This window comes from Sprattus sprattus (genome assembly GCF_963457725.1).
Source record: "Sprattus sprattus genome assembly, contig: scaffold_63, whole genome shotgun sequence".
NCBI classification, from domain to species: Eukaryota; Metazoa; Chordata; class Actinopteri; order Clupeiformes; family Clupeidae; genus Sprattus; species Sprattus sprattus.
The window spans coordinates 1-23,341 of NW_027667068.1; the positions used below are offsets into that span (position 1 = coordinate 1).

A 23,341-nucleotide genomic window follows, 5' to 3' on the forward strand; every position below is an offset into this window, starting at 1 on the left:
TAAACTCTGGTGAAAATGCCAAATGTCTTTCTCTACTGCTGACCAGAAGAAAATCCACATAAAACAAAGTGGTCAACAGACACTGGGTTTAAAACTCCTTAATTTACTTTTGAACTTATATACTGCATAAATATACATTCAGTTTCAGGACATGTTAAAAAAAAAAATACAAAATTAAAATGTACTCTTTCTAGCCGTCAGAGATCTTCCCTGGTCTCAGAAAATCCCCAATCCTGACCCCACTCGCCTAACCTCCTCACCGGAGGTTGGGTGAACATTTTGAAACGCCAGTGACTGAATTAATATTATTTTGCTCAAGCCTTTTCCAAAGAAGTTCAGATATTTTCAGGAATGTAAATGATTCAAGAAAAATATTTGCTTTGTCATTTATTTATTTTTACAGTAAAACTCTGGTGAAAATGCCTAATGTCTTTCTCAACTGGTGAGCTGAAGAAAATCCACCTCAAACAAAATGGCCAGCAGACACTGGGCTTAAAACTCATAACTGTACTAATGAACTTAAATGTGCATAAAAATACCTAATCGGATTAAAGAAAAGTAAAAAAAAAAAAAAAATACAAAGCTAATATTTTTCTTGAATCATTTATAAATTCCTGAAAACATCTGAACTTCTTTGGAAATGGCCTGAGAAAATAAATGTTAATTCAGTCACTAGTGTTTCAAACTTCACACGGCCCCCTTGTGAATGTTAGGCAAGTGGGGTCAGGGTTGGGGATTCTCCGAGACCAGGGAAGATCTCTGACAGCTAGTAAGTGTGACTTGTCTCTCTCTGGTGATGAGTGGGGGTGGCATTAGGCTGTTTTAAAAGTTTGTGAAGATCTCTGACAGATGGTAAAATGGCTGCAGCTCTTCAGGCTCTTCAACATCCTCACAATCCTTCAGGTCCTCCTCCAGCATAGGCAGGGTCTTCTCATACAGGAAATCAACGATGTCTGCCATCAGAGACAGAGGGAGGGAGGTTGAAGGGGACAGACAGAGAGACAATGCGGCAGAGGAAGAAGAGCAAGACAGAAGAAGATGGAGAAGCAGAGGAAAAGGGAAGAAGACAACAAAAGTGAAGTTGTTGTTTTCCTGATGTAGTGCTTTTCTCAAACCCAAGGTCACTTTTTCATACTTCACCAGAAAACAGACAACTGTTTTAGACATGAACGAGAGAGATACATGAACCAGCAGGGGTCAGTACTCACCACAGAAAGACTTCCTGTTCCAATCTGGTATGCGGGTCACCTTCAGCTGGTAAAACTTAAATTGTATATCAGGTGGGGTGTTGCTTCATAGAGAAATCACAGGAAACTTTCACTTAACTCTTACTAACACTCCACTTACTTAAATTCCACACTAACACACAATTCACTCAAATATCACACTTATACACTATTCTTGTGTCTAACAGCCCCGTCAAACAGTAGTTTCAATGCAAACGCGTATTTAAGGCCAATAGGCCAACCCATATTGATTATGACCTTAACAGCACAGGAAGTAACCAGCATTCAAGAACCTAAGCTTTGTACTTGTCAGTCTCCCATGTACTTGCTAACATGAGCCCCTTACCCAAAGAGATGAGTGAGGTCTTCCCAGACAATATCTGCAGATTCCTCCACAGCCATGTCATTGATCCTGGGCGGGGCACACAGAAACTGGGTTAACTTCAGGTATAAGGTCATCACAGGAGACTCTCACTTAAGCAGGATTTCTTGAATGTCCAGACGGATGTATTTGAATAGAAAATGCCATCTGGAGTATTACTCAAAGCAGCTGTTTCGATAACAGAGTGAAGTTATAGACACGTGAAGATGCTTTGATCAGCTGGATCTACAGGTAACCAGAGTAATAGTCTGAAACATACACTTTGATCAGCTGGATCTGCCCCTCTATACTTTTCCTCCTGTTGATCTTTCCACCAGTCATCCTACACAACACAGACAGAGAAGTTTCTCTTAGCTCACAAAGGCAAGGGCACACACACACACACACACACAGGGGGTTCAGGCTCTGGGCTCTGTATAGTGCCTAGAGGCAATTGTATTGTTATGACGCTATATAAATAGAATTGAACTCTAGGATCCAGCCTGATGGCATCACCAATCAACATAGGCACAACATTTGCCCTTCTCTTGTGTCACACTAGCCCTTGACGGGTCCATAGTCATCTTTCTCACAGGAGCATGGAAATCCATGTTCCTTCACTGAATCTTTGTGGCACTTAAAACTGATCTGCATTTGACTGCAAAATGTAGAGAGGAAGAGACATCTGAGGATGTTTTTCATAGTGATAATACATATCTTCAATAAATCAGTTAAATTCATTCAATTTGTATTTAGATCAGTGGTCCCCAACCACCGGGCCGCGGCCCGGTACCGGTCCGTGAGGCATTTGTTACCGGGCCGCACAGAAAGAATAAATAATTTATATAATTCCCGCTGTATTAATTATTAGTCTGAAAGGTGTTTTATTTTGAAAAACTACCGGATTTTCCCGGACGTAACATTCGCCTGTGCCTCTTGTCACGTCAAGATGCTTGTCTCGTTCACGTGATATGTCACTCAAAAAAAAACCTGCAAACTAGCGAAAATTAGTAATAAAACAAACATCTTTGGAGAGCTTCTTTGCAAAGGTGAAAAGGCCAACTAAGGAGCCAGATGAGGAGCCTACGACCTCAAAAAAAGAAAGCTTCTTTTAACAGACAATACCAGGAGTCATACTTAAAATACGGGTTTATCGCAACAGGTGATTCTCACGCACCAAGTCCGCTCTGTTTAATATGTGGCGACAAGCTAGCAAACGAGCCAATGAAGCCTTCAAAACTGCTTTGGCACATGGAGACCAAGCACTGATTCAGAGTTATGGTGAGTTGTATTTTTCATGCACTTAGCGTTCGTAATACAATGGTGTTGGTCCACCTAACGTTAATGTTAGCTTTTGTGTATGAGCAGACCGGGCTTCATTCTATCAAACTCGCGCTCCATTGATTGATTCACATCAATATGAATGGATGACGTGACTAATAAGTGGTGTAAAATGACACCTGGAAGCCGGTCCGTGAAAAAATTCCCTACATTAAACCGGTCCGTGGTGCAAAAACGGTTGGGGACCCGATGAAATGCTATTTTGAGGGTCCGAAACCACAACTGTATTTTCTCTTTCAAGCAAGAAAATGGCTCATGGCTCTGAACGGTCGGGAGGGCTTGCAGTTTTACTTAATAACTACTCTAGGAAATCAATTGAAGTAAAGTTAGACAACCATGGACACTGGCTGGTAGCTGTAATGAATTTGAACGACTCACATTTGGTTTTGATGAATGTATATGGGTACAATAGCCAAAAGAATATACCAATAGTTTTCTTGGTTTCAACCTAATGCTCTACATAGATATTGACTGGACTATTGGTAAGTATCAGACTCCGTTCTAGGAAAAGTATCTGAAGTTAACACGTCTGCAGCTGCCTTGACAAACCACTCCATTATTTATATTACGGTAAGGCCATGTGGAAATGCCCCTTTCCACCGTGGGCAGTAGCATGGACTATATTCAGTGGCGTTTCTACATTAGGCAGTGCCCCACCAGATGGCGCTGTTGAGCAGAAGGCTCAATCCATTCCTACTTCGTGGCAAACTATATATATATTTATGTGCAAAGTAGCGTAAATATTTGTGTGAATAAACTTGACTCACAGGCATTATAGTTTTGTTTTGGAGTAATTTGATTTGTGTGTTTATCTGCCTGTGTGCCTGCCATAGACATGAGTGAACGTTTATATGTCTATATTTCCGTTTCCGGGAGGGCAAAGACCCACGCTGCCCCTCCGTTACCATAGAAACACCAATGAGCTCGAACCACACAGGCCAAAGTTAACATTTAAAACTAGGGGCAATTCAAAATTTGCCCCTAGACGTAAACTGCGTAATCTACGTAATATAGACTGGGATAATGCGAAACCAGCGAGAACTGTACCCCGAGACAAAAAAAAACAAAAACATAGTCAAAGATCATATCAATCAGACAGTCCATTACCAGTAACGTTACAACTGGTTAGCTATCGCTAGTTGTTGAGCATTTGGGAAGTGGTTTAATTCAGACTACAATGAATAATGTAGACTATTTGTTGAGGGTGCAATTTAATACATTTTCGTTGGAAGAGAAATTCGAAATTAAACATTTTGGGCCAGTCAGACTGCAGCATGGTGAGAAAGTGATTTTAACTTTGAAGACAGAATGGTATGACAGAAAGACATGGCTAACTGCTAGTTGTGCCTTTTGCTTCATATTGTATACCACACGTGTGCCACAAGCTTAATAAATGATGCAAGTTATTTGAGCTATGTGTCTGTCTAATCGTTTTTAATTTGTTACAATCATTTTACTTTGATCTTTGTGTCGCGCTGAGCGCTAAAGCATGTGAAATGTATTTGAAATAGGATTTCTGCTCCCTGCTGGCACTCAAAATGTAGCCAATAGTTTATCGTACTGGTCTACATAGGCCTACTGCTTATAATGATAATCAGATACCTCTATTATTAAGGCGAGACACGGCAGGTGAAATATCGATTTTTTTCATGCCCTGGTCAAATTTGAGATTTTGGGCTAGTTTGCCTCTTTAACTTGTTATCTTTCATACTACCATAAAGAAAACGTCAAAATTACACATTTCACTGCATTTAGTTCAGCCGCGGCATCCATTTTCTCCTAAATTAACCAAGAATTCTCCCTTGAACCGCGTTCAGCGTTTCGTCTTTTTACACAACATCTTTCATGTCTATGATTTTAAAGCTCTGAGCCTCGATAAGAAGGCCGTGTAATCCAAATATGGGCATTTCCTTTCTTTTCAGCAACCAATCCTGACTTTCTGAAGGGTTTCATTGGCTGACGGCGCTTTCCTGCTAACGTGATTCGCTCAGTGCGTCACGTGTTGTCTTTAAATGCGGTTTTCTCAAAATTAGTGTTTTTTCATTTTTAGGTACACATTTCTCAGCTTATGTAGAACCTAGGTACACCACACTTCCCATTGTTATGAAGACATCTACAGACGGATTTATTTATAAATTGTTCCTGGCCAGATTTATGGGTCATTTTACCTGGAAATCATGGCGAAAATAGGGTTTTTAAGGCCATGGATAGTATATTTTGATTTCCCAGGTCATAAAAGCAGATATCCTAAAATCCATCTGAGTAATTTTTGTCATTTGATATATAAACAAAATAAAAAAAGAATTTTGGTCCTGGCTTTATCACAGTTTAAGATTCATGTACCGGAAATATATGCAAAAACGTGCATATTTAATGAGAATGATGTATGTAATCAACTGGTAAAGTTTCATGGTGATCCCTTGTATTTAAAATGTTTACCCTATTCACCTGCCATGTCTCGCCTTAAGACGATGACATGACGTCAAACAAATTTGGCCCACCAGAAATGTCAGGCTAAAATCACCACTGACTATATTCATCACATTGCCCCGCAAAACCGGGAGAAGGAAACTTTACAGTCGTTGCCCCGCAGGAGCGGGAGAGAGAGAGAGAGAGAGAGACATTGGACTCACGGATGCGCACACACACACACACGCACCCATTCGTGTATGTCACTGCCATTGTTAGCGGAGTTAGAACTGACATGAGTTTAGGCACGAACGCCATTACATGGCTGCAATTTTCCCGCGGTAGAACACAACATATGTAATTCACCATTATCACAGTACACCTGTTGTATTAACATTACAATCCATGCCCTAGTGCGGTACCCACTTCGTCATCACATATACTCTCTCTTACAGTATACAACACCGGTTGGTTAATTCATTCATACTACATACAAACATTATACTCACACTAATTTTCAGCACTCCCGTACTGCTGATTGTGAAAGCGTGCGCTGCTGAGGAGCGGTACTATTTATCCACGTCCCACGAGGGAGGGAGATGGGAATTGGCATGAGGGGGGTGTTTGATGTAACGTTTGTTATGAATGTTTATTAATATAATGGGTCATATGTGTAAGAGCTGTAAATATGGTAAATGTATTGTTGTTGGATCATTGGTGAACTTGGTGGTGAATTGGTGTATTTGTTAATGTAATGTATTATGTGCATTACAGGACTAACCCCACTGACATGGTTAGATCCAATTGGAGTTTATTGGTCCATTCTAGCCCAATGGGCAGCATTATTTAACATGCCTCATTCCTTTGGAAGGGGTGGTAGAGAGGAGTACTTGTTGATGTGAGGTGAATGCAATAAAATGCTATTGAAATACGGTTGGAATATTGTTGCATTGCTGTGTAAAGTAAGCTAGTTTTGAGTACTGTTTAACTACATATGTATGATTTTTTGTATATATGTTTGGTGTTGGAGCCAAATAAATACCAATATATATTTTTGTATAAAATCTATCCTCTCTACACCGTGGTTTGTTCCTCTTCACCACTATCTCCAGTCGCCGCATCATAATAACTTGGGGTGACCGAGCGGTCACTCACAGGCCACAAGAACAACAAACTCACTCTAGTGGCTACTGTAAGTTTAACTCATACTTGCTAACACATGAACCATATTGTACAAATATTACACAACGTATTACTGAAATTCAACAAATGGGAAGTTTCACTTAAAATATAATGTAAGACAATGCTCTATTACATACAGTAAATAACTTAAAAATCGACAGGGATTGTACTATCCTTTCCTACTCAAATTTTTGTTTAAGATATAATAGAATGTGTATTTTACAATCTTATAAGGGATATTCCTAAGAGTTTACTACACTTACTATCAAATCATCTGAGGTATGTTGGGGAGGGGAAACCTCAGCCTCCGGAGGAAGTACAACCGCTGCCTAGATGCCTTTGTCAGATGTTGTGTGTGGAGGGTCCATGTTAGGTCCTCAGTGAGCTGCACCCCCAGATACTTAAAACGGGGTGTCATATTCACTTTGAATATTATTTGATATGTTCCTACTGGCCAATCAGTGCGCTTCATGATTTATATGTTGCATTCCTACTGCACATCCTCAGTGTACGTTTAGAGTGAGACGTGACCCAGCCAGGTCACACATTATGTTACTCCCGCATCAGTACTAATTAAATACAGTTTATAGCACGTCGGTTTGCTCCTGATTTTTGTACCTTCAATACGAAACAAGACATGTCAGAGTGAACTTGGAAAAGATTCGAAAAAGAATGGACGTTACTGGAGTTCCTTCACCTCGTATGAATTGGGATTCCATCAACCTGTCTGTAGCATGGCGATACATGTGAATTGATGTTTAAGAAGAAAACAAAAGAGAAGTGTAGCCATCTTCTTTTGTGGGTCTGAGAAAAAGTTAGACATCTATCATACATGGATATTAACACAGGCAAAAGCAAAAGTTTTAAAATAGCAAGCCTTTTGAACAGTTTATCACAGAATTGAGACTGCTTACAAAGGACTTTGGATATGCTAACAGTGAATAAATGATAAGGCATCGTGTAGTGTTCAGAGTACATTCACATAAAGTTCATGAAAAGCTGCTTAATGTCGGATCTGATTTGACACTAGACAAAGCAATATACATGGCTAGGTCTTATGAAACAGCGCAAGTGCAACTTCAGACAATAGATTGCAGAAACAGTTCATGCGGTTCATGCAATTGGCAAGCAGCATCTGAAGAGAGATGCCTGGAAAGCATGCCAAGAAATGACTAAGGAAGATGACGCTCACAAGCCAGTCGAATACCGCGATCACACTAAGCCCTGCGGCTACTCTGGAAACAAGGCCCTTCAGTGTGCATGACTGTAGATAGTTATCTCGGTCACTCCTTCAGTGTGCATGACTGTAGATAGTTATCTCGGTCACCCCTTCAGTGTGCATGAGTGTAGATAGTTATCTCGGTCACTCCTTCAGTGTGCATGACTGTAGATAGTTATCTCGGTCACCCCTTCAGCGTGCATGAGTGTAGATAGTTATCTCGGTCACTCCTTCAGTGTGCATGACTGTAGATAGTTATCTCGGTCACTCCTACACTGGGCATGACTGTAGATAGTCATCTCGGTCACTCCTTCAGTGGGCATGAGTGTAGATAGTTATCTCGGTCACCCCTTCAGTGGGCATGTGTAGATAGTTATCTCGGTCACCCCTACACTGGGCATGACTGTAGATAGTTATCTCGGTCACTCCTTCAGCGTGCATGAGTGTAGATAGTTATCTCGGTCACTCCTTCAGTGTGCATGACTGTAGATAGTTATCTCGGTCACCCCTTCAGTGTGCATGAGTGTAGATAGTTATCTCGGTCACTCCTTCAGTGTGCATGAGTGTAGATAGTTATCTCGGTCACTCCTTCAGTGTGCATGAGTGTAGATAGTTATCTCGGTCACTCCTTCAGTGGGCATGACTGTAGATAGTTATCTCGGTCACCCCTTCATGACTGTAGATAGTTATCTCGGTCACTCCTTCAGTGTGCATGAGTGTAGATAGTTATCTCGGTCACCCCTTCAGTGTGCATGAGTGTAGATAGTTATCTCGGTCGCCCCTAAGGCCCCTCACATATCCCTAGGCCCAGACTTGATGCATATTTAAACCGAGAAAAAACTAACTCATATCTATAGTGTCAATCATTTTGTAGTAGTAGTACAGTAGTCTTAATATCGTGTTATCATGAATATCCTAGTGTTTATCCTGATTGTTAATATTTTACTAATATTCTACCCACACTGGTTATTATACTGATTGTATATAGTCAAGCCACAGAAGCCTTTACAGCTCCATCAACTAATATGAGACTACAGCAGGGGTAACGTGCCCCGATTAAATGCCTATATGACCAGCCCGATTGTGACAGACACAGTTTGGCCAGTCTGTTGGCAAAGGGCTAACCGGTGATGACACTCTGTGATGAAGTAAAACTGGTGAAAATGCCTAATGTCTTTCTCCACTGGTGACCAGAAGAAAATCCACATAAAACAAAATGGCCAACAGACACTGGGTTAAAAACTCCTTGATTTACTATTGAATTTATAAAGTGCATAAAAATACATAATCAGTTTCAGGAAATGTATAACATTACAAAACTGATATTTTCTTCACTCTTTGACATTCCTGAAAATATTACATATGAAGTTCTGTGGAAAAGGCCTGCGCAAATAAATGTTATTTCAGACACAGAGTCACTGACGTTTCAAACTTCTCAAACAACTTCTCTTTATCCATCGGTTGGGCTTCGGGCCATTTTTATATTTGTATGACAAATCCATACACAGTTGCCGCTAATATAATTGCTTGTATAATGAAAATCTGCGTGGCTAACAGATCTGCTTTGAGCATATCAGGGAAATCAGAGTAATCAATAACAGTCACAATCCTTATAACGCACAAAACAGTGCGTAAGAATAAAATACGAACAACCCGGAACATGGCAAGAAAAAATTAAACAAATAGTCTCTAGGCAAGAAAAGAGTTGGGGGCATTGTCAGTGTTTGGAGAAGATCTCTGAAAGATGTAAGAGTGACCCTTCTCTATGATGATGAGCAGGGGGGGTGTTGGGGTGGTTCAGAGGTCAGGGAAGATCTGACAGCTTGGAAGAGTCTCTATGGTGATGAGCGGGGGTGGTGTTGGGGTGGTTCAGAGGTCAGGGAAGATCTGATAGCTTGGAAGATTCTCTCTGGTGGTGATGAGCAGGGATGGTGTTGGGGTGGTTCAGAGGTCAGGGAAGATCTCTGACAGCTTGTAAGACTGTCGCTGCTCTGTGGGCTCTTCATCATCCTCACAATCTTTCAGCTCCTCCTCCAGCTTTGGCAAGGTCTTCTCATACAGGGAATCAATTATGTCTGCCATCAGAGACAGAGGGAGGTTAGAGAAGGGGACAGACAGAGAGACAATGCGGCAGAGGAAAAAGAGCAAGACAGAAGAAAGGAGAAGATGGAGAAGCAGAGGAGAAGGGAAGACATTGTGAAATTGTTGTTTTCATGATGTAGTGCTTTTCTCAAACCCGAGGTCACTTTTGCAAACTCCACCAGAAAACAGACAACAGTATTAAACATGACAGAGAGATACATGAACCAGCAGTGGTCAGTACTCACCACAGAAAGACTTCTTGTTCCAGTCTGTTACATTGGTCACCTTCAGCCGGTGGAACTTCTTTTGTAAGAAGTAAGGTGGGGTGTTGCTTCATAGAGAAATCACAGGAAACTTTCACTCAACATCTCACTAACACACAACTCACTCAAATATCACACTAACACACAACTCACTCAAATATCACACTAACACACAACTCACTCAAATATCCCACTAACACACAATTCACTTAAATATCACACTAATACACTATTCTTGTGACTAACAGCCAGGTCAAACAGTAGGTCCAATGCCAATAGGCCAACTCATATTGATTATGACCTTAGCAGGACAGGAAGTAATCAGCACTCAAGAACAGAAGCGTTGTACTTGTCCGTCTCCCATGTACTTGCTAACATGAGCCCCCTACATGGCCCCACAACCAACACAACCAAACATTTAGTTTTATGTAATGTACACTGCACTATGTTGTCTATTTATTTCATTTATTTATTTATTTTTCAAATTTGTATTAATTTATTTAGTTATGTTTATGTATATTCTTGAATCCTATTCCTACTGCCTTGCTGCTTTGACAATTGAATTTCCCTCACAGGATTAATAAAAGTTTCTCTATGTATCTATCTCTCTTACCCAAAGAGATGAGTGAAGTCATCCCAGACAATGTCTGAACATTCCTCCACAGCCATTTCATTGATCCTGGTCGGGGCACACAGAAACTGGGTTAACTTCAGAAATAAGGTGACCACAGGAGATTCTCACACAAGTGGGATTTCTTGAATGTTCAAACGGAGATATTTCAATAGAAAATCTAATCTTGATAACTTAAAGCAGCTGTTTCGATAACAGAGTGAAGATAGAGAGAGACAGGTGAAGCTTGAGAAGTGAGGCTTAAGGAAGTTGCCATTTGGATGAGAGTTAGTGGTTATCTGTCTTTGCCCACCAGACAGAGAGAAGGAGGGCAAGACAGAGGACCAGGACAAGATGGCAGACAGGTAACCATAGTAACAGTCTGAAACATTCGCTTTGATCAGCTGGATCTACACCTAACCAGAGTTATAGTATGAAACATACGCTTTGATCAGCTGGATCTTCAGGTAACCATATTAACAGTCTGAATCATTCGCTTTGATCAGCTGGATCTACACGTAACCATAGTAACAGCCTGAAACATACGCTTTGATCAGCTGGATCTGCCCTTCTATGTTCTTCCTCCCGTTGATCTTTCCACCAGTCTTCATTTTACCCTTTAGGTATGTAAACCTACACAACACAGGCAGGGAGAGCATCAACACGGTTTCTCTTAGCTCACAAAGGCAAGGATAACCCACACACACACACACGCACGCACGATCTGCATATGGTCTCTGTGTTGAAGGAAAACTCTTCCCTGCTAGTGTTGTCTATGTTCTGATGGATTATTCAGCCGGTCAGAGTAAAATGTACCTGAACTGAACATGTTTGTGTGCAATGTGATGTGACTGTCACATGAGCTCTCACCACTTATCCTTGCAATGCAACCAGCTGCGAGTCTTGACCTGCTTGGCCACACGAAACCAGGGCAGTTTCTTATACAAGTCCATTTTCTGGATGACCGCAGACCTGTCACCCCCCTCTCCTCCAGGCTCAGCCTTCTTCAGCAGCAGCTGGTGTAAACACGTCAGGAGGACTTACAACTCTGGCTCTGACCATGCCCCATAATTCTCACCTAAGGGACAGAACGTGTCAAAGCATAAAACAAGACTGGGTCAGTTTTCACAAACCTCATTCGTCTGCATTAGTTTTAATGTCTACCTACCCTGTGTCTTTCAGTTTATGTACTGCCCATCTAGCTGGCTGCCAATCACACAATTAGCTTAAAAGGTACAAGCCACAATTCTAGAAAATGGTTATAATATTTAAGCTTAACCGCCAGTCACATTACACCCCTCCCTTTCAGCCTAACCCTGAAGTAATGCATTGATTGCCTGGAAATGATTTATGGCTGGAATTCACTGTTTGCCACAAATTACTCTGTACAAACATCAGATTTCTTTTCAGAGCAAACACTGAAAGGACAGCTATTGGACCATGAAGAGGAATTAGTGTATGGGATTAGATTCCCGGACTGAACCTTTATCACTATGCATGTTCTGGTGTGCATATGATCACTCACACATCACTTTAAAGCGTTTCTGCACGGCTGAACAACCGCGGCCCATCTTGTCTGATATGGTCGTCCAGTTTGACCCATGCAGCTTATACAGTTCCTTCAAGTTCTTGTTCTCATCTTCTGTAAACCTGCGGATGAGGGACACAGTCATAACACTGAAGACACACACCCAACATGATGCTGCTCTCACACAAACTCGTCCACGTACACGCACACAAACAAACACACACAGAGTCATAACACTGATGAAACACACCCAACATGACGCTGCAGTTTCATAAAAAACAGACACACACACACCCACTGAACCCCACTGTGCTGCTCACCTGGTGGAGGAACTTTAAGTAACCTGAGGCCACATCAAAATGTCTGTCGGGGCACATTTCTTTATAAAGAGAACCGTTTTTTGAGAAGAAAGGTTTACCTCCCCTTGTAATTCTCCCTGTTGCACATCCTCCTGGCTCGGTCGTGTATACTCATCCAGGAACGAGGGATCCCAGCCACTGATCAGGCACAGGAAACCATTTACTGCTGCACTGCAGGTTGAACTGTTGTACACCTCTAACTTACAGTCACTTGATACAATTTGAAAAGTCACATCTAAAAAAAATAGTCACTCAACAAACTCGGCCTGTGTCACTCACATGTCTCATGCTCATACATGACATGACATCTGATATCTATACTCACATAAACTCCTGACGAAGTTGAACTTCCTCTTCAGCCTTTGGATGGTAACCATCTCATCTGGGAAGCGTTGGGGTCTAAAAAGCTTGAACTCGCTGTCGATCCCAGAAACGTCCAGGAAGTCCTTTACGTTCTGTTTCAGCTGCTTGTTCTCGGCCGCAGTGAACCACCCCGTTCGCAGAGGGATCCCTGTGGCATGGTGGGGGCAGAGGGAAAGCAGTAAACCCAAAAACCCTGGATCACATGACTGAAGTTATCCCTCAAGTGGTCAGTGGTCCTTCAACTTCTCAAACACAGTCCACCCAAAAATCTAAATGATGGACAACACATGAACCCGGTATGACATTTTTAACTCAGGATGTCATTACATACCATACCAGAATCATGCAACTATGCACTGAGAAAACATTCTGGGCAACATATACATAACTCTGCTGCAGGCCTCACATATTCCCTATGGCCTGAATGGAGATAAACTCATTTGCCCCAAAATGTAAACTTAATCACCCTGTTTTACAGTGCACTGCAGGCTTTGGATACTCCCAATGGCTAAAATAAAGCTTGCTTACTCACCTTGCTTCTTGTATACCCTGAAGCGGGGCAGGTCATACCTGATGACATTCTGAACCATGACGGTGTTGCAAAACGTGTAGTCAGGCAGGAACTCTAGGATCTCCTGCCTGATGGCATCGTCCATTTCCAGCACATGCGCTTCAGGCACATAATCTGGGTGAAGCTGCGCGTCTGTGGGAGAGTGTGTGTCTGCAGCAGGCTGTGTGCGTGTCTTTCTGACCTTCGCTACAGGACGGTCTGGCTCTTCAATTCTCCTTTTCTTCGTCGTCTTTTTCTTCACCTCTCTCTCCTGAGCAGCAGCAGCATCAGCATCAGCATCTGCAGCCTCTCGTGTCACACTTACGTTCTCTGCATCGCGTTTTCTTCCCTTTTTGATTTGCCCTTCTCTTGTGGTCACCTCAAGTAGGTTTTCCCCCTATAACAGCGTGAATAAAGGAACATGGACATGCAAGTGTCTTCACTGAATCTTTGTGCCACTTAAAACGGATCTGCATTTTACTTCAAAATGTAGAGAGGAAAAGTCATCTGAGAATTTATTTCATTGTGATAATAAATATCTTAAATGAAAATTAAAGTTAAATTAATTAAATCAGTATTTCGATGAAATCTACACATCTGTATTTTCTTCTCGAGCAAGATATGCTTGTTCAATGGCTGGGTATGTTCAGTAATTTGAGCGTAGATAGCTAGCTAATGTTCAGGCTAACGTTAAATCAGTTTGGAATTTACAGACAGTAGTTAGGCATATGTTAACGCACACAATGTAAGCGTCATGTTACAATGTTGTAAACTAAACTAGCATAGCCAGTGTGTTGTTAAATAAATAAAGCATTGTTGTTCTGCCTAGACAACCTAAACAGACCAATAGAACTTAACCCATGTAAATTTGTGTTTCTCGGCAATGACTGAGTTGGCACATTTTCACAAAGATGTATCTTACCGCCATCTCGTAGTCTGGAGTTGGTCCTGGGGCACAAAGAATCAAAAGCAAGCAGATGCATATCATCAGTCATCAGCGGCTCAGACATATGTATATGGTTTAGACCCTTAAGTACCATTTCAACAATGTAACAAAGTAAAAGTCCTGGATGAAAAAGCCTAGTTAAGTCAAAGTATATTAGCCTCAAAATGTAGTTTCGGTATTAAAAATTATTAGTGAAAGTACTAGTTTGGTCGCTCTGAGTGATATGATTATAAACGACATTTTAGATTATGATACTGAAGCACCAGTGTGTAAGCAGCATGCTAATGTTGTAACTTTTGGTCTCAGCAGTGGGGAGAATGTTTTTGTATTTAGTCATGTGTAACCAAGGTTAACTATAATATTTTAGATTCTGTAAATATGAATAAATAGTGAACAATAGTCTAATAATAAGCATTTTGTATTGGACGGATATTTATAAGTACTTTATGAATTTAGTATATGAATTTAGTATATTGTAATTAATTAAATTAAATGTAATGTTGGAGCGCCCTCTGCAGGACGTAGCGCGTGCCTAATAGCTCGCGCAGCTTTTATTTTGAAAGAAGAAAAAAGACGTTGAGACTAACAGAGAAAAATACGGTTTCAGAGGCTACGGTCACTTTTCCAACGGTTCAACTTTTTAAACAAACAAGAAGTTAGCGGTTTGATGACATAAGTATTGAGAAGAATCAGTTCAATGATATTTTGACGTTTTATTATTTTATACAAGGTTATTGAAAGTTTACAGTTTAAGTTTTAATTTATGATTGATGTTTTGATAACGGATCGCTAACGTGTAGCCTAGCCAGCTAGCTACAGCAAACGAGATCAGGATCGGCTGGATGTTTCTTCAATGATTTTTTGGTTTGAATACCGTACCTTGATCGAGACGAGGATTGTCCTCCTGGAGTAATGATTACTGGATTTTAACTGACTGGCTGACTGACTAAATACCCGAACTGGAACGACAACTGGATGGCGAGCTTCCCACCGAACTAGACACAAGTGACAGTTGCTAGCTGCGTAGCTGAAGACCAACGGAACCGTAAGACGTTATGTTTTTAATTTAAGAAGAAACCCAATGAAGTCTGATACTTTGAACTTTGAACATCGATTGGATATTTGAATGTATTAATTGTAAATGAAATTATTTATTTATGCTCAATGCTATTTACTATAAATGTATAGCCTGTATAATTGTGTTAGGTTAAGATTTGCGTGATCATTTAAATGAGATAAACCATATTTATTAGATAAATAATATAATATATGATTAATCTAGATAATTAAATTATTTATTTATGTATTTATTAACTATTTATTAAATGCTATACATAATTTATATTAAAAGATAACTATATTTAACTCTGGTAAAGATTATAAAATAGAGATAAATAAGAAGCAAATAGATTATAAAAAAAGAGATAAATAGGAAGCAAATAGGTTATAATAGAGTTAAATAAGAACAAATAGGAATTAATAAAGAGTTTGAGGTTGATTTAAGGTTCTGATATTGAGTTATTTTGATGAATGTTTTTATTTTACATTTTCTAAATGTTGACAGATTTGAGCCTTGTATACAGTATGTGTAAATAATAATTTGTCACTAAAATCTTATAATTATAAAACCCTGTTGTGGTGACTTGACTGCGCACCTGAAAAGAACAGAGATCTTCTGATAGCCCAGATCCAAGAAAGTAAGTAAACAAGTGTTTCAACTATATTGTATGACCACAAGTGTTACACATGGCACTGAACGGTCAGGAGGGGTTGCAATTTTACTAAATAACTGCTCTGGGAAATCAATCGAAGTAAAGGTAGATGACCATGAACACTGGCTGGTAGCTGTAATGAATCTTAACACACATTTGATTTTGATGAATGTATATGGGTACAATAGCCAAAAGAATATAGATTTACTGGAAGGCATTACACAGGAAATTAAAAGATGTAAACTGTTATATCAATGTGAAAATGTAGTAGGAGGTTTATATGAACTTGGTGAATGATGATTGGTTTGACAGATTTCCTCCAAGATGACAGAACCACAACCCCAATAAGCTATTTTATCAATTGTGTCATAAACATGACATACAAGACGCATGGAGACATTTTAATAATAATAATAATAAAAAAATACTGTTTTCTTGACTGGACTATTGTTAAGTATCAGACTCCATTCTAGGACAAGTCTCTGAAGTAAGTATGTCTGCAGCTCCCTTGAAAGACCACTCCATTATCTATATTACGCTAAGGCTAAGGTGAATTCCCCTTTCCACCGTGAGTGGTAGCATGGACTATATTTATCACATTGCCCACAAAACCGGGAGAAAGAAACTTTACACTCGTTAGACATTGGAGTCACGGACGGACGGACGGACGGACGGACGGACGCACGCACGCACGAAATGCATGAAATTTGGTACACAATTAGCTTATACCCTACTAAAAGATATTAGAAGGGGTGCCCAAGTGAAACGGCTTTTTCATTTTAATGACATTTAAAGTTGTGACCTAAATCAAGATATGCGTTACCTGTTACAGCAAAACAGACAAAAAGACTTGTGCCCGTATATAGCAGAATCACATCTTTCCCGCCATCTTGGATGAGCGCGCGCACCAGTGCACGACCACAAGTCTTTTTGTCTGTTTTGCTACTTAGAGAGACATTTGTTTAAAACTAGTGCATATCAAAAACAAACATGCATAAATAACTGCTTTATTACTTATTTGGTAAGCATTTCTAGGCAAAATGACCGTTTTAAAAATCGTACCACAGGTAACGCATATCTTGATTTAGGTCAAAACTTAAAATGTCATTAATATGAAAAAATGAGCAGTTTCACTTGGGCATAGGGGTGGGCGATATGAGCTAAAATTCATATCACGATATTTTCCACTGTTCAGACGATATCGATATGATATATGAGGGTAAAACTTTTTTTTATAACATTTTAATAGCCATTATTAGCTTAATGTCTAGTTAAGACAAAATATGTCATCATGAAAAGTAAAAATCGAATAATGATCAAATACAATCTATATTTATCTACTGATATGTGCTACAACTGTAATTCTATTCGTCTTCTCTGATGAGTCCAATTTTCAGCTTTGCCCAACACATGGTCGTCTGATGGTTAGACGGAGACCTGGAGAGGCCTACAAGCCACAGAGTCTTGCACCTACTGTGAAATTGGACTCATCAGAGAAGACGAACTAGGAGACCCTCCAGTCCGCTTTGGTTCAATCCTTATGGTCTTTTACAAACCTCAGCCAGGCAAAGTACAACATTGTCCCGGAAGAAAAAACTTGCTTCCTATTGCTCTGACAATGTTCCCCAACTCTGAGAAGTGTTTTTTCCAGCAGGGCAATGCTCCATGCCACACAGCCAGGCCAGTAAAGGTGTGGATGGAGTATCACCAGATCAGGGCCCTGTCATGGCCAGCCCAATTTCGAGACCTGAATCCCATAAAAAAAACCTCTGAAATGTGATCAAGAGGAAGATGGATGGTCACAAGCCATGAAAAGAAGCCGAGCTGCTTGAATTCTTGCGCCAGGAGTAGCATAAAGTCACCCAACGGCAATGTGAAAGACTGGTGGAGAGCATGCCAAGACACATGAAAGTTGTGATTTTAAATCAAAGTTATTCCACCAAATATTGATTTCTGAACTCTTCCTAAGTTAAAGCATTAGTATTGTGTAGTTTAAAAATGAATATGAGCTTGTTTTCTTTGCATTATTCGAGATCTGAAGACACTGCATCTTTTTTGCTATTTTGACCAATTGTCATTTTTCTGCAAATAAATGATCTAAATGACAATATTTTTATTTGAAATTTGGTAGGAATGTTGCCAGTAGGTTATAGAATAAAACAAAAATGTACATTTTACTTTAACACATACCAATAAATAGTAAAACCAGAGAAACTGATAATTTTGAAGTGGTCTCTTAATTTTTTCCGCGGCTGTATATTCCAAGTGGTGACGCAGACTTAGATAGCGCGTTGTCGTGTCCCTATACTTTTAACAGCAAGGGGAAGTTTTTAATTTCAACCCAATACAAGTGTGTCAAATTCGCAAAAAAAACATCTAATGTTGCCACTAGCCAGGTAGCAACACAATAACGTACTAAATACTAATTGCATAAGGTAACTTGGGTAGCCTCACTGTCACGCCAAATTCGAAAATGGCCAAATCTAAACATATCCTGCTAATTGCATAACCTAAGATAACTTAGATGTGCATGCTTCTGTCAGCGTTTGATGGACAACACACCCTACCGAATAGCTAACACTGATGCCTATCTGCTACCAAAACCAACTAATAATGACGATCAAGCGGCCAACTGACTATCGGAGTCAGCCGCATGGACATGTCGGTCCATCCTAAAAATTATCGATTTCGATTAAAAACCTTAAGTTCATTACCTGGTGAGGTCTTGCCAACTTCTTTTGATGAGGCTACTGCAGTATTATGCTATGATTCCATGTGCACTGCAGGCTAGCAACTGTTTGTTAGCTACGAACACATGTCGCCTACCCACGTCTACCCACACCATTTTAATACAGCATTTTACAAGACACTTTGTGGCTAAGATATATTAGCATACTGTTTTTATAGATATATGTACAGATAACTAACAAAATATGTCGAAGGACTCAATGTCTTACCTTTCTTTCCAATGGATGTTTTTTCCTATGTTGTGAACTCTTTACTGCTCAGCCAGTGACAGGAACAAATATGAAAGTCGAGCGCAATCAAACTAATAGTGAGGGGTTTGAAAGGGAACGTGACATGGCCCAAAAATCTGACCAATCGGAACTTCCGGAATTAATCACTTCCAACCAGAGAGAAAGACGTCAATTGTAGTTAGGTGAAATGCCACTAAACAGGTGTTCTTAATGTTTCTGTTCTTCAGCCAAAGGGTTGGTGTGTACCACCTGGTCCACATAGTGCTGTTTGGAGTGGTACACCACATTAGAGTTAGAATATAAATCATTGCATTGCATTGCTGGTAGCTTTATGTGTGTTATAATGTCAGCTGTCCAAGCCAGCCATCCATTCATGTGTGAATAGGTGAACATGTGCCATTCCAAATAAAACAGCTGGAGTACTACACAAGTACTATAAGAGTGTATTGGGTACTGACTTTTTGGGGAATGTGTTACAAGCAGTGAAATTTAATTAAGTGTTTATTCAAATTCAAACAATGTGCTTTTACATTGTTTTCAATGCTATAGGCCTACAGGTCAAAGTGAATTACAAATTTATTTATTTTTATTGCGAGTGATGATGCCAGAATCTTGTGCAGCCTTTGGATGCTTTAATCTCCGTTGTCTCAAAACGAGAACCATTGGGATCACCTTTCACGTGTAAGATATTACAATATATTGACACAAGGCTTTTTTAGAATATGTTTGTTTACACCCCCTAAAATATGATAATTTAGGTGTGTATTTGTGTCATTATCCTTAATGTTAATGGAAATACGTTGAAAATGTTGACAATAATTTACATTTTTGGGTACATTTCTCACTTTTTTAAGGTTTTCCAAAAACAGTGAGAGGAGGAGGACGTGGGAAGTTGCCCTAAGAAGGGACAGTTTTGCTGCCTCTGACTTTTCACTGCTTTGCAGTGCGCACTTCAGGAGTGAGGACTTTAGATAGATTTTGTCTATTCTTTGACCACAGCATCTAGGCCGTAAGGTGAACACTGTTTTCGTTTCAACCCGTTCCACTCACTGGCATCTACACAATCTTTAGCTTATAAAAAAGAACGAGTCGTGGTTAGTTACAAAAAAAAAGTTCGTCGCTGAAATTCCAGTCGATTGTCTATATGGCTTTGTTTTATGCAGAACTAGAGTCTTCAGAGCGTAATAAGATTTTGTTCGGGAGCGGTGCCACGGTTTGACACGTGATCATGCTACACCAATGAGAGGAGCTAAGGTCTTGTCTGCGAATGGGTACATTTCGCATGTGCGAGAGTCGCCATTCGCTTGGCACAATTCGCGTCACGCGAGAGTCGCCACTTTGTGAATGAAGCGCGCTTCACTTAGGACGCGAACTACAAACAAATAGCTACACGTAACCTATAAACGTTGTTGAGAATTTTATTAAAGATAACAATAACAAAACAGAGACAAATAGCCACACGGTCAAGCAATTCTACGAATCCAACTGATACAAACATGTAGCCTACTGTTCGGGTAATAATCTACAGCAACTCTTGACTTCTATTGAAAGAGATTTTGAAATCCTCAAAACCTGGTTTGATGATAATAGATTGTCACTCAATAGAAAAATAAAAAACGAATTCATGGTCTTTGGAAATCGAAAAAGGAAATAGGTAAGGACATTCAATTAAAAATAAGTGATGCTGAACGAGTGACCGAGATAACATTTCTAGGAGTGGTCATTGACCATAAATTAACATGGAAACCACATGTTTATTATATCAAAGGAAAGATCTCTAAGATGATAGCAATTTTGTACAAATCAAGAAGCATGTTAAACTATAAGGCCTTACATATTATTTACTGTTCACTTATACTTCCCTACATATCATATTGTGTGGAAGTCTGGGGATTGACATATAAAACAACTGTCAATGAAATCATTATTTTACAAAAACGAGCCATAAGGATAATAAATAAGGTTGATTATTATGCACCCACTAACCCATTGTTTATGAAATCATTTGTTATGAAATGTAATGATCTGGTATATTATAAAATAATGCAAATAATGTATCGAGCTAAATCAAACCAACTCCCAGTCAGCATACAAAGGTTTTTCTCATTTCAAGAGACAAAATATAATCTCAGAGATGTCTGTAAATTTAGTGTACCAAATGCCAAAAAATGTATTAAAAGGAGATGTATATCTGTTGTTGGAATTTCATTATGGAATGATGCTAACATAATCTTAAGAAAGTGTAAGACATTTTTTGTTTTCAAAGGGATGGTAGCTAAAGCAATTTTTGAGGGCTACAAGTGTCCATAATGTATGCAGGATTTTGTGCTGTTTATTTGAGATCTTGCTTCATTGCTCTTCTTGTGACTAACTTTTTGGAGGCAATTCTTTTGTTTGTTTTTTTATTTCCATTACATGTATTACTTGTAAAAAATAAAATAAAAATGCATATGTTGATGGGTAGCTTAAATTGGTCAAACAGGACAGGCTTAAATACAAGCATTATTCTTCAGCTTGTGCCTTTTCAGTCACTTTGAATGTATTATTATTTGTGTTGAACTTGTTTGTTGTTACTGTGTGTGACTGAATAAAAACATAATCAATATCAACTTACATTACCACTGCACACTCACAACCTTACAGATAATGTATTGTATAGCATTTGTATTCAGTATGATATGGCAGCGCAAGATATATGGGGTATGAGTAGTTGTAACATTGGCAGGAATAGTTGGTCATTAGCGCAGATATGATACAGGTACAAGTCAAGTCAAGTCAAGTCAACTCTTTTATTGTCAGATACACAGAACAACAGAGTTGGACTGGGCACTGAAATGCTTAAGACAGGACACCATACCACACTACCATAGATACTAAACATAAATACACATATTAAACAGATAGGCCTACTAAACAGATAAACAACCTACATGAGCTAAACTGAACATGAGCTGGACTGAGAAAGTAGTGCAAACAGCAGTAAAAGTGAGCCAGTGAAGAGTAAAGTGGCAAGTGTAAAGTGAGGAGTGCATTATTCTTCATTTAGGAGTCTGATGGCCTTAGGGTAGAAACTGTTCTCCAGTCTGCGGGTGCGAGACCGGACACTTCGGAACCGCCTACCAGAAGGCAGCAGGGTGAACAGTCTGAAGGATGGGTGATGACAGTCTTTTAGGATCCTGCCAGCTCTTCGGAGGCATCTTTTAAGGTAGATGTCCTGAAGGGATGGGAGTTTCCTGCCGATGATGAACTCAACGGATCTGACCACACTGCGTAGGGCCTTACGGTCCATGGCTGTGCAGCTTCCAAACCACACTGAGATGCTAACAGTCAAGATGCTTTCTATAGTGCATCTATAGAAGTTGGTGAGGATGTCTGGATTCATGCCAAACTTCCTGAGTCTCCTCAGGAAGAAGAGGCGTTTTCGGGCAGCTTTGACCACCTTGTCAGTGTGGGCAGACCAGGTGAGATCATTGCTGATGTTGATATGATATAAGTACAATGCAACGGAATCTAACCAAAGGAACCATAGCAGAAGAGTGCAGAGTATTCTGCATAGTGGTAATATAAAAATAAATAGATGGGATGTATACAGTATGATATGACAGTACAAGATATATGGGGTATGAGCAGTAGTAACATTGGCAGCAATAGTTGGTCATTAGTGCAGATATGATACAGGTACAGGTGAATAGCAATAGAGGTTATGAATGAGGTAAGACATGATAAGATATATAAGTACAATGAATATGAGGTAAGAGTCATGAGGCATGATATGACATAAATAGATATGAATACACTATAAAATGTTAAGTGGCTGAACAAAAAAAATACCAATTCAACACCCACAAGCTAGTTTACACAGCACCAGGTTACAACTGTAAGCTGGAGCATTCTTTGTTAATTAAATTAGGAGTTATATTTTATTGTTGGATGTTATAAACAACATTTCACCTAGTTCATTTAGGACTTCTCTTTTGCAGCTTTATTTTAGTTAAGTTATTATATATAAACGGATGTTTACATATTATGATTTTGGGAGGATCAGGGAAGTGAGTTTGGAGTTGTGAAAGTGAAGACTGAGAAGTGAGCCATTAAAGCTGTTCAAGAGCATCCTTGTCTCCCTCCAGTTCGTCTGTTAAATAAGTTTCACCTGAACGAACCCAAAAGGTTACACAACCATCAAGGCGGCTCCTGGCCTATTGTTTAGGTTGA

The 23,341-nt window shown here is 39.7% G+C and overlaps 1 pseudogene across 1 annotated transcript in view; it reads right to left on the minus strand.

The window, feature by feature from the left end:
* Positions 1-9,682: 9,682 nt before the first annotated feature.
* Positions 9,683-23,341, minus strand: part of LOC308382480 (transcription termination factor 1-like) — a 116,710-nt pseudogene continuing 103,051 nt past the window's right edge. The window contains exons 2-10 of the transcript in view: positions 13,476-13,800; positions 12,906-13,091; positions 12,640-12,718; positions 12,219-12,343; positions 11,564-11,771; positions 11,240-11,326; positions 10,697-10,762; positions 10,066-10,151; positions 9,683-9,813 (exon numbers count right to left, since the gene is read on the minus strand). The product of the transcript in view is annotated as a transcription termination factor 1-like (transcript). The remainder of the gene's footprint in view (positions 9,814-10,065; positions 10,152-10,696; positions 10,763-11,239; positions 11,327-11,563; positions 11,772-12,218; positions 12,344-12,639; positions 12,719-12,905; positions 13,092-13,475; positions 13,801-23,341) is intronic.